We start from the raw sequence: 12845 nt of genomic DNA, 5'->3' as shown, positions 1-12845 counted from the left end.
ATAAATTACAAAGAAAATTACTCTACAGCATTTAAAAGATTAGTCCTGGTCACATTCCCCTCATTATAGGCAAGATTTATGTTGGAATTGGAAACTTAAGCTCTGCAGTGTATTGAGACCCCAACTGTGAGAATGTCATAGCTTCCCTGTATTACTGAGATGAATGTATTTAGCCTGTTACACAACCAACATATGGGTTTTATTGTTGTCACTTGTACACTGAGTTTTAAACCACTTGTAAAATATCAAATAAACTATATATATATATATATATATATATATATATATATATATCAGTTAGACTGTTTTAATTCTAAAGCAATAGCAACAGAAGTGTGGGTCTTACTACAAAGTAAAGAGTGTAAGAAGGAAAAATATAAAATTCTTATGTGGTTCTCGTACTAGCAGTATTACCTACAAATCACATGAGTTTATCATTCTAAATACTGAATCATATTATTATTATTATAAACTAAATATAAAACTACGCTAAATTATTGAACTTACAAATTTAAATTGAAAAGAATATAAAAAATCACAAACTCTTTCAGTTAAAGTCCTAAGACTAATTCATGTAAAGACCTTGCACTTGCCACTCAATAGCTCTTAACCCTAACAGTCATGGATCAACTTCTTTCCTAAAAAATATATCTATTTTGAGTTAATTTTTCAATATAATGATTAATATAAACATGCAGTTTTTTCCAGAAGCAAGTTTTCTAACACTTATAGAAAAGCCCTATTGGCCAGTACTACATACAACCTCTACATAAAATGGCAGTTACTATAATAAGCATCACCCACATTCATATTGTAAAATCCAGAGAACAACGTTTCGTCACGTGCTTTCCTTATGATCCTATGATTTGTCAAATGTGAGATACAGTGACTGGAATAACATGGTATTGAAATGACACCCTCGTCTAGAATTGGCTAAAAGTTTTACAAGTGAGGTTTAACATGCCCAGACGCTGTTTTATAAATAAAACAAACTAGAAAAGGGTTTAGATACCAATCATAGATGGCAGGACCAGTGCTGATATGGAAGGAAATATTTTTAACATTTTGAAAAAAATTTTCTTCTTAGAAGGCACTTATTTACAGTCTGAAACGTATTTTAGGATTTTTTTCATTAAATTCCTCTTTAAACTTCATTATATAATACAAATTTGTACAAATAATTAAATGTTTTGCTACTATTTAAAGAAATAAAATATGAAATCCAATAAAAGATAAGTTCTCTATAATTTTTTCAATTCACAAATGTGATTTTGCCCTCACAATAAGATCGAAATGGCCACGGCAGATAAAGGGTTAAGGCAAAATAAAACTCTGCTTCCTATACATCCAATGTTTGTTCAATTTCATGCTTTATCAAAAATGTTGCCATACTACCTACTCTTGTTTGTACCAATGTTATTTCAAATAGGATTTAATCAATTTAAGTTTGGAAAAGTTTCTTTCTTCACTAGCAACAATGATGGGCATACCCAACAGTTTCCTCCATGCAACAAAGTTGTTGGAAAACAAAGATACTTATCTTATTTTGAATATATATTTCTGTACACTTTCCAAAATAATTTCAGTCATTCTCCATGAGAGAGTCTATATTCAGCACACAGTCCTGTTACATGGGCATTAGCTGTTTTGATATCTGATAAGTTGATCTGGAGATCCATGAGCTTTTATGTCAAGTCTCTTGAGGTCATTTTTGACAAGTCAGCAATCCAATACAAAAAAAGAGAAATTAGCTGAGCTTCTGAAGCTCCTCTTCTATGAATTTAATGGCTGCACCAACAACTTTGTTAAAGAAATTGCCTTGAAGGTTTGTTGAGGATCAAGGATAAGATCATCACACCTTTATTATGAAAACTGTTCTCTTTTTTCATATGTTAATCTGCTATCCTTATAAGTATTTTCTAGTGATTTCTTGTATTCTGTAAGCTCACTTGTATCCACTAAAACCTTGATCAGTCCTATAATGATGAGTGAAATCTTTTGTTCTTTGTAGATGCAGAGTATACCAAGACGTCAAGACATGCTACAATAACTATTTTAAAGTTACTTGCTGGCAAGGTTAATCTCATATAACAAATTGTGTAATACCACAAGAATAGCTATAAATTTGAAAATGAGAATCTTCACAATGATTGCTTTAGATTCAAAATAAAATTCTGTTTCATTGGCTCCTGTGACAGTATTGCCTTCTGCACTTGGAGACAAGGGCATCAATAAACTTCTCTCAGCTGGTATCAGAATGCATTAGCAGAATCAATCCTACCCTTCCCATAGCTTCAGAAGTAACTCTTTGACTATAGCCTGGGTGCATTGCACCCAGCCTGTATCTACTAAAGTAACCATCAAAACAGTTACAATATAACTTTTGATAATGTGCACATATCTTTATAAAATTCCCCAGATTATCAGTAAACATTACACGGTTTTTGTACACAGATATTTTACTAAGAGATTTGCTCATGAATTTTCTTCTTTCGGAATGCTGACTATCCAACATGCAAAATAACATTGATTTTAAGCTTAAAAATGCTTTTCTTCATCTGAAAATTGTCAATTTTCAGTTGTATAATCTCTATAACCGTCTAATAACTTCTAGGTAACTATCAAACGTTATTTTTATATAAACTATATTTTATTTGTTGTTTTCTCTACCTCCTTAAACTCTATACGAGATTGGTCAACTTGACTGATCTCATAACCACCATAAAAAAATGTAAAATAAATCTAAATTACATTTTTTCATTCTAGAATGACTGCAAATTGTAACAGGAAACCACAAATGTTTATTCTAAATAGTTTAAATCTAGTAACAGTATACATCTATTTATATTTATTAATTTTTTTTGTCTTGATGACCTATGAACCATGTCTAACTAATAATAGCACACACACACACACATCATGCAGCAGTTACAGTATTGAATAGCATAAAACTGGTCTTTACAAAGTACAAATGTATTTGCTTTGTACTATTGCACCAGCTTTTTATAACATACAATCACATTTTGATTAAATACATTACATATGTCTATATATTATTACTATTTAACATAAATTCTTAAATTTCAGTTATTTTCTTTAACACATAGAACAGTAAATTTTAAAAAATCTAGAAAACAATGATCTCTACCAGTTATGATGTTATGAAGTTTCTTTTTATTCCGGTGTTGTGTTTGCTAAGCCTCATTGAATTTCGCACATAAAAGATGTAAAAAAGAATAATTTTTGTAGGTTTTATATATGCATTTTGAAATAACCAAAAAAATATAAATTACTATACTGATATCACAAAATTACACTGTAGTTTACCAGGTTTCCTATCACCTTGAAATCATTCTTCAAACTTGCAACAGGAAAAAGACAGCTTTACCCACATAAGCACTATATAAAGACTGGCAGAATTATGTAGTTCAAAATGAGTTCTTTCAATTAGTTAAAACACATAATTGGGAGAAGTGAGCATAGATAAATACGTATTTCCAAAAAAAGGAAGAGGTAGGCAGAGCTACTGTGGTGGATTCACTAAATGTAATGATATTTCAACAAACATAAACGGTAATAGATTCTTATTTTATATTCTAGCTTGTCAATATTAGTAATTTGAGTTCCTAATTTGTAAGAAACTATAGACAGTGTACAGTGGGCATCATAAAATGTAACCTTAACAAAAGTGGAAGGTAACACACAAATCTAAAGTAATAATGTATAATACTAAATTTGAATTATAACTACAATTTGATGACATGCCCTCTGACCCCTCCCTAACCAAAGCAATACGGTTAACCCTACCAACACAGGTCAAAAGACCAAGTCATCTCATTTGTTGACTTGCATTTAACATTTTATTGAACTACTATTTTATTAATATATTTTAATATTATACATTAGTTAATTTCTTAATTTAAAAGTCAATATTAAAAAAAAAATCCTAATTATCAATTTTTGTGTGTCACATGGTATGTTAAATACAGCATTGGTTAAAATTAGGTGTTTGTGATGGCCAAATAAAAAGTCTGTAGTTTCTTACAAATTAGATACTCAAATTAGAGATATTGATAAACTATAATGTAAAACAAGAACCTCCTATCTCTTCTATTTTCTGAGATACTAATACATTTATTGAATCAACCAAGATGGCCCTGCCCACCTCGTCAATTTTTGAAAATACGTGCTTACGTACACCAACTTCACCCAATTGGTGTGTGTATAACCAATCGAAAGCTCAATGTCCCCCTAGTGGTTTTCTCAGCCCCTCCAAAGTCTTTGCTCAGGAAACTCTTTCTTTTCATGCTAGATTCCAAGTGGTAAGGTAAGACATTAGTGAGCACGAAAAATCATATTTTTAGACCCAAATAGAGCTTAGTTACTAATCTTGATAAATTATAGTGGAATTCTGTGGTATTGATATAGTAATTTATGATTTTTGTTTATTTGAAAATGTATATATAAAAGCTAAAAACATCATTTCATTTCAAATCTTCCATTTGCAAAATTTGATAAGGCATAGTAACCTATGGCAAGCAGCAAACGAGAACAAAGTTTGTAACTAGAAGGGGTAACTGTTTGCTATACATCTTTATTTACTGTTCTATGTTTGAAGAAAAATAAGTTTAAAAACTTATTTGTAAATAAGTAATAATGTATATACATAATAATAATGTATTATAACTGAAATGTGACAGTAATTTACAAAATACTAGTCGACTAAAACACAGCCAAAACAAGTTACTTTGTACAGATCAAAGGTCAGTTTTATGTTATTTGATACGGTAACATGAGTGCACATGAGCCACATCATTGTAGCTTCTGTACTTTTAGCCAGGTATGGCTGAAAGGTCAATATAATAAAAATAATAAATATATATATACATATATATAGATGTATAATGTCATGAGATTTAAGCTATTTAGTCTAAACATTTGTGTTTTCGTGTTATAATTTCTAGTTATTCTAGAATCAAAAAAGGTATAAGTCATATTCATTTCCTAATTTTTTGTGGTAGTTATGAGATCAGTCAAATCGAACAGAGATTCTTTAGTGAAAATAACAGACAAAATATAAAGGTTTTCGTAAAAAAACATGTGAAAAGAAAAAAGGCATGAAAAAATGTTGTTTAACAAACCTTAAAACTTAATTTAAATAATCTGATATTTTGCATATGAAAACCTTGGAATGTTTATTGATAATCTGCCAAATTTTGTGAATATACGTTTAATAAATATATATAGATGTATAATGTCATGAGATTTAAGCTATTTAAACTAAACATTTGTGTTTTTGTGTTAATAATTTATAGTTATTCTAGAATAAAAAAGGCATAATTTATATTTATTTCCTTTTTTCATGGTGGTTACGACATTGGTCAAATTGACCCCAAACTGAAAAAAAAGTTTGACAGTTATCTTTATCTGGAGGTTAAAAAGATTTTGCATGTGAAATTTGAAAATTTTTCTCATGCATAACAGTATTTTCAAACTTAAAATCAAAATTAATTTGCATGTTGGATAGGCAACATGCGAAAAGAAAAAATGCAGAAGAAAAACATTACTTACGAAATTTTAATAAAAAATGTGATATTTTCCATACGAAAGCCTTGTAACATTTACTGATAATCTTAAATATTTCATAAAGATACGTTTATTAATTTAAAAGTGATAGCATAAAACTATAACAAGCACAAAATGGTTATAAAGTCAGTCCCTGGGACCGAGCCCATGCTGAAACAGTTAACTAGGATTAACTTGAAAACAAGTTAATCAATACTTCCCAACGATGAGTTGAAGCAGAAAAGTAGACACTTATGCTTTTAATTAAATCGAAGCAAGATCACTGCTTTGATGCAACAGTTGATTGCACTGTTTAACATCAAACTGAGTGTGTGTGTGTGCATTTTTAGCAGCAGTCTATAGAAGGCTGAATCTTGGTGGATGGCAGATGAGTCAGCTCAATTTGTCTTACCCAGACAGTGCTTATGAATATCTTGTTTGGCAAGTCTTCTACAATGTTCTTTCATAATAAGAGTGTAGAATGCCAAATATTTAACATATTTTGGGTGCAAACAGTTTCTGTCACTTTCTCACAACTTTCACAAGGAGTAACATTATGGGTTACATGAACTCTTATAAAGGCAAATCTTTCAATCATATAAATTTCTGTCTTGACTATTTAGTTCATTTTCAGTCTAAACTCTAAATCTTTCCACTAGTGAAATGCATCCAGATGAAATACTGTCTTTTCAGATCAACTAAAAAGGGCTTAAAAGTTTTCCGTTCATTTTTCTTCGATTAATAACAGTGAGAGGAAACATGGAAGACATAGAACAAGGAAGTGTAATTGGGACACTGAAAATGATCTTTGGTACAAATATTCTCGACATGAAAATAAATCCTGAAAGAAGGTAGTATTTGTTTCCATCACAAATAATTATTTCCAAAAACTAACAAAGCCATTATACACTAAAAAAATATTGAAAATATTGTCTAGAAAATATAACAGTATAATAACCATGTTAACTAAGAGCACTAAGTATTACACCTCCATATAATGTACAAACAATGCTTCCAAAAGCTATTCACCTAAAAATTTCTATAGGTCAACCACATGTCTAGCATCATATCAAGCCATGTTACTGTAATATAATGTATGAACAACAAGAACCACTTGGTCCATCAAGAACATGCCTGCACACTCATTTTTAAGAAAAAGTAAGAACTTTATCATGCACTTTATTTTTCAGGAAATTGTTGATTCCTCCCTTTCAAACAATTGTAAAAATAACAGCCTTCACTACTACCAACAGCAGCTCATTCCATAAGTCAATCAATCTGTTGAAAAGAATAAAAAAATTCATAATCATCTTCACTAAGGCCTCAACAAATCCTGGGTGCCAGGTCATCATAGCAATTAAATATTTCTTCTTGGAGCCTCGAATCTAAAACAGTTCTGAACGCTTGAAAATTCAGAACTATTTTTGTGTTCTTTGAGTCCCAAATTGAACTTTGTTTCTAAGATTTTAATTGCAGATTTAGCACTTCAAGTTTTTTCAGGAATGAAGCACTGTGGTTGCACAGCACATTACTAATTTCATGCCATTTTTTTTCTTCATTCTTTCTCTCAGTTCAAACAATCAATGTGAATGTTTAGACTCAGACAGGACCAAAGGCAGATAGTTCAGGCAATATTAACAAGTGGTTATTGTTGTCATGTGACCATTAGCATGTACTCATTGCTGTGAAAGTAAATAAATATACATAGCCCCCATTTCCTGGTACAAACAGTAGTGAAGTTAGGTTATGCACATCTGATTTCTGAGTTTTGTATTGGCTCCTAGATTTGAAAATATTTGTCGAGGCCTGTGTCATTAAATATATATATATAGGTGTGGGCCAAGGATTTTTTCTACAGTAAGTGTCTGTGACTTGTTGGCGATAAATACGAACAATAAACGGACAGCACACACTCCACTTGTATCAGCCCCTTTAAGACGAGTCACAGGTTGTTTGACTAGCATTCAAAATTTTATTGAACTACTATTTCATGAATTTATGTCAATAAGTTTGGTATCAAACTGCAGATTATAATTCAAATTTTAGAACTATACATTACTCAATTTCTTAATTTAAAAAAACACAGATAAACATCAATTTTTGTGTCTCACGTGGTATGTTGAATGCAGCATTGGTTCAAATTAGATGTTTGTGAAGTCGAAATACTAAGTCTATGGTTTTGTACAAATTAGAAACTCAAATTACAGATACTGACAAGCTAGAATATAAAATAAGGTCTTATCTTTTCAATTTGCTAAGATATTGCACGTGTAATAAATCAAACACAATAGCATTCTGCCCACCTCTTTCCATTTTTTGAAACACTCCACTTACTTCTGTATATGATATGAATAACCAATTGGAAGCTCAGAATGTCCCCATAGTGGTTTTCTCAGCCTCTCTAACATGGCTAGCACCATTTCTTTCTTTTGAATCAAGATTTCAATGCGGTTGTGTCTTTAGTTTGCTTGAAATTTCATATTTTTTTTAGAGTAAAATACATCTTAGTTACTAAGCTGGATAAATGATAGTGGAATTCTATGGTATTAATGTAGTAATTTATGATTTTTTAGTTATTCAAATGTGTGTACATATAAAAACAAAAAAAAATTTTTTTTGTTTCATATCCTCCACTTGCAATTTTTTTAAAGGCTTAGCAACTGAGTACAAATGTCGTAACTAGAAGAGATAATTGTTTGCTTTACTTCTTTATTTACTGTTCTATGTTTTGAGGAAAATATGTTTAACAACTTATTTCAAAATAGCAATAATCTATATACATATGTAATGTATAATAATTGAAATGTGACTGTATTTTATAAAATACTAGTCCACTAAAATACAGCCAAGATAAGGTTAGTTTTATGTTATTTCATACGGTAACATGAGTGCACATGAGCCGCGTCACTGTGACTTCTGAATTGTTAGCCACGCACGGGTAAAAGGACAGTATAATAAATATATATATAAATGTATAATGTTATGAGATTTAAGGTATTTTGTCTAAACATTTATGTTTTCAGGTTATAATTTGCATTCATTCTAGAATGAAAGAGGTATAACTTATGTTTTTTCCTAATTTCTTATGGTGGTTGCAAGATCAGTCAAATCTACTGAACCTGTACAGAGATTAATTACTGAAAATTAACAGATAAAATATAATTATTTTTTTTTGTTAAGAAAGATTTGATAACTATCAGGACGTTATATATTATAATTTATTTATTTATTTTTGCAATTAAACTAAGGAAATATGCACATTACAATGCAGTAATGTGACATGGGGAAAGTATAAAATAGTCTTATAAATTACTCCTGAGGATGATGTAGATCATGTCAAAACATGTACATGTACAGTGATATTTTTATTTTAAAGTGGAGGCCATATGGCTTTAATAAAGTTTTTATTGTGTAAATATAAAATGTTGTTTTTTAATTATTTATCATCAATTGCTTTAGAATCCAGCTAAAAACCCAAACTATTTTTTCTCTACTTTTAACAAAATAGTATCAGTGAATAATTCACTTACACTGCCTCGTGGGTTACCACAGTTGTATCTTGAACTTCCAATACTAAACTACAAAATACAAACTTCTGAGACAAATTATTCTCCTTACCTCTATCAAACTATTAATCTCACTTTAAAATATCAACTATTAAGGCTATTCCCACCCATAACAGCTAATTTTCTAACTTCCCTTTCACTGGACTTTACTTTTACTCTTGTACCTGCTTGTTTGGTTGCTGTTATTTATATGTTTATCACTGAGGCCTCTAGAATTTTCTATAGTCTTGACACCAATGATTGCAAACACAATGTACGACTCTTACTGAGTTACGTAACCAAATTTGTCATAACTATTGCCTTTAAAATAACTGCTTTTAATTCTCTTGCTATGAAAAATTCAATAATCATTAAATGTTACCTCACAAAATATATTAGTTAATAATGCCTACACTACACAGTCTTGTATATCTAACAGCCTGTATTAACCTATCTCCATAAGTTAACCCTTCCATTTTAGGAATCATCCTAGCAAACATATGAACAACCCTTTCAAATAAGTCAATATCTTTTCTTGGATAAGAATACCAAAACTGTACAGAGTATTCTAAGTGAGCTTAACAAGTAATTTGTAGAAAAAAAATTACTTCTTTTGACATGTAATCAGTAAATCTGTATATATACCCTGAAATTCTATTACTTTGCTACTGGCAACAGAGAACTTTATCAACAGATTGTGTGACTTATCCATCACTTTGTCAAGATCCTATTCTTCATTCATGTTATTACATCACTACTAAATGCATGATTAAAATTTTGATAATCCAAAGGAATAATTTTGCACTTACATCTGTTTGCCAAACAAGAACTAACTGATTGATCCAAGTCATTTTGTAGTAGTTCAAAATCCTCAGTACAGTGAAAAATACTGAAGAGTTTATTGGCATCCACAAACTACTCATTTACTAATTATGTTCCTATCAATATCATAAATGTAAATCAGAAAAAGTAGAGGTTTAAGTAATAATAAACACCACTTATAACCAGGAGCCAGTTTGAATGGACTCTTATTAATAACAGCTTTTTGATATTCCTCATCCAACTATCTTATAAACCAATTCACTAGTCTTTCCCAAACCCCACCAGTGACTTCTTTACCTAATCTTTTGTAAGGCACCTTATCAGAATCTTTTTGAAAATTTGAGTACACCAAGTTCATGCTCTTTCCATCATCCAGATAACACAGAATAGTCTCAAAAAAGGTTAACAGGTTAAAACTTGAATACTTCCCTTTACTGAATCTGTGTTAACTGTTTTAGATATCACTTCACTACATGATTTTGCAAACCTTTTATCGCTTTCTCTAGAACTTCCCCACAATAAAATTACTACTAACTGGTCTACAATTTCTAGAACACCCATCATTCCATTAAAAAAAATGGAATAACATTAGCAATTTGCTAACCGTCAGGCATCTGCCCACTCTACTGATCTACCAAAAATGGAAAAGAGAAGCTTATATATCTGATATTTGACCTCCTTTAAAACCCTGGTAAAACACTGTCAGGTTATGATAGTTTTTAATTTCTCAGTCTTTTTACTTAAAACCAAAGGACTAATATCTATAAGTTAATTCCAATATTTCCAATAGAATGTTAAAGATCAGGAATATTGTTAACATCTTCTCTTGCAAAAACTGAATATTATAACATTTAATAACTCAGCCATCCCAGTTGAAAAAATTGCCATGAGAAACCTAAGAGCCCATTCCCCTTTTGCTTATGTTTAGCATACTTAAAAATCCTTGCTATTAGTTTTAACATTATCAGCCAGCTGTTTCTCATAAACCCTTTTGGACATTCCAATTTCTTTATTAGCCAAATCTCTAGATTTCCTATAGTACTGTAAATCTTCAATCTCAGCTATCAAATTAAACTTCTTAAATTTGCAGCATTTATCCTTGATTCTTCACTGTTAACATTGTCTTTTTTTTGGGGGGGGGGGTGACTATCTTGAATTAAATGCAATTAATTTTTATAAATTTCCAAACCACCTTCTAACTCATTATCGTAATTCACTATTGATAATCTTGTCTCATACATTAACATTGGCTTCTTGATAATAAAGAACTATAATTTGATTTCTTTTTATTTCAACATATAACAAAAATCAAATCAGATTCTGCAATGATCACTTTTCCTCCAACTTTTACCCACTTCAACTATTGCAACATCCTCATTAGTGGTTAACAAATAACTCTAAAATTGTATCACTTAGATCTGAGCAATTAACTCACTACAATCAATTACCTATAAGCATTGATTACATTGATTAACATCAGGTAGTTTAATCAAATAATCAGTTACAATTAAATAGATTAAAGTCACAAAAATAATAAAGTAATCAAAATTAGTGTTTCCAATTATTACCATTTTTGATTATTCTGTTGACTATTGTATAACTTATAGCCTGGAATTTTAAAACAATTCACATCATAAACATTCTCCAAGACTAACCCAATATCAATAATTCCCATTACATCATAGCTTTCTCTTGTGACTTGAACCCTAAACTCGTCATGTTTGTTTCTGAAATTACAAACATTAAAGTAATATCAACAACACTTATCTTTAAATCTGACAAACTTATATTTAAAACTATTAGTCATATTGTTATACTATGAATCTTTATATCAGTCTCCTTGTTCCTCTAGTTAGCCTATTAAGTTGTTTATTCCCAGGAACATCTGCAATGTACCCACATCACTGGAGGAAACATGCTACCTCCTGCCTCCTGTGATGGGGAATTATTATTCTCTAAGAGCACAGCTTTTCCAGTTAATGCCAAAAAAACAATATTTCCAAGTAGACAGATATGGTAATACATAATCTACACATGGCCATAAAAAGACTGATTTCCAGCCCTCAGACAGGTGGAGCTACAACAGTGACCCAGAGCCGCAATGTATGTTCATAAAACGTAGCTTCAAAAACTGAAGAGAATAAGAAAAGGCATAACTGCAGCAGAGAATGGAAAAGGACTTTTAGAAACACAGGTTGCTAAGTGCTCCAAGGAATCTCAGAATAAAAGTACAAGAATTATCAACAATGTGAAAGTAGCACTCAAATATTATAATAAACAAAACCAGTACAGAAAGTTTTTTCACATAATGTTAAAAAAATACAACAAAATAGAAAAGATAAACAGAGCCCCTGCATTTGAGTGTAGATGATACAGTATATCAAGCACTACTTTTGAGATATCAAATGTGTTCCTCTGAACATTAAAGAAAAGCCATATGAAGTTAAGGTAAAGGTCATGTATGTGCCTGAACAGTCAACTTTACAAAATAAAAATTATAAATTCAGAAATCAGGTTAGATTCTAACAGAAGATCATCTCTGAAAGATGCCAACAAAACAGAAGTGTTGAACTAAGAAAAATCTTACAACCCAAACCCCACAACTCAAATATGGTTAAAAATCTGGTTAAACCAGCAGATTATGTTCATCAGAAGATTCTATCGATATAGGAAGTGTACCAAAAATAATGTAAATTAAAAAGAAATGAAGTTACAAAATAAAACCAAAGAACTTGAATGACAATCCATGTCCGTTAAATTTCAGTTCAGCAAAATGCACAGAGAAAGCTGGTCTTATAACCACACAGCAATAATTCACTGATTATTACATGAAATTCCTGGCACTAGTAAGCTCATAAATCGTAAGCATATTGTGTAAGAGAAATTGACTGGCTAGTGGCCAACATAATCCAT

At 30.6% G+C, this 12845-nt stretch overlaps 1 protein-coding gene across 3 annotated transcripts in view; it reads right to left on the bottom strand.

The window, feature by feature from the left end:
- Positions 1 to 12845, bottom strand: part of LOC106460135 — a 150202-nt gene that overhangs the window by 61959 nt on the left and 75398 nt on the right. The gene's annotated exons all lie outside the window — the stretch shown is intronic.

The sequence above is a fragment of the Limulus polyphemus genome, unplaced genomic scaffold (genome assembly GCF_000517525.1).
Source record: "Limulus polyphemus unplaced genomic scaffold, Limulus_polyphemus-2.1.2 Scaffold716, whole genome shotgun sequence".
Lineage (NCBI taxonomy): Eukaryota > Metazoa > Arthropoda > Merostomata > Xiphosura > Limulidae > Limulus > Limulus polyphemus.
This window is presented reverse-complemented; position numbering and strand designations above follow the sequence as displayed.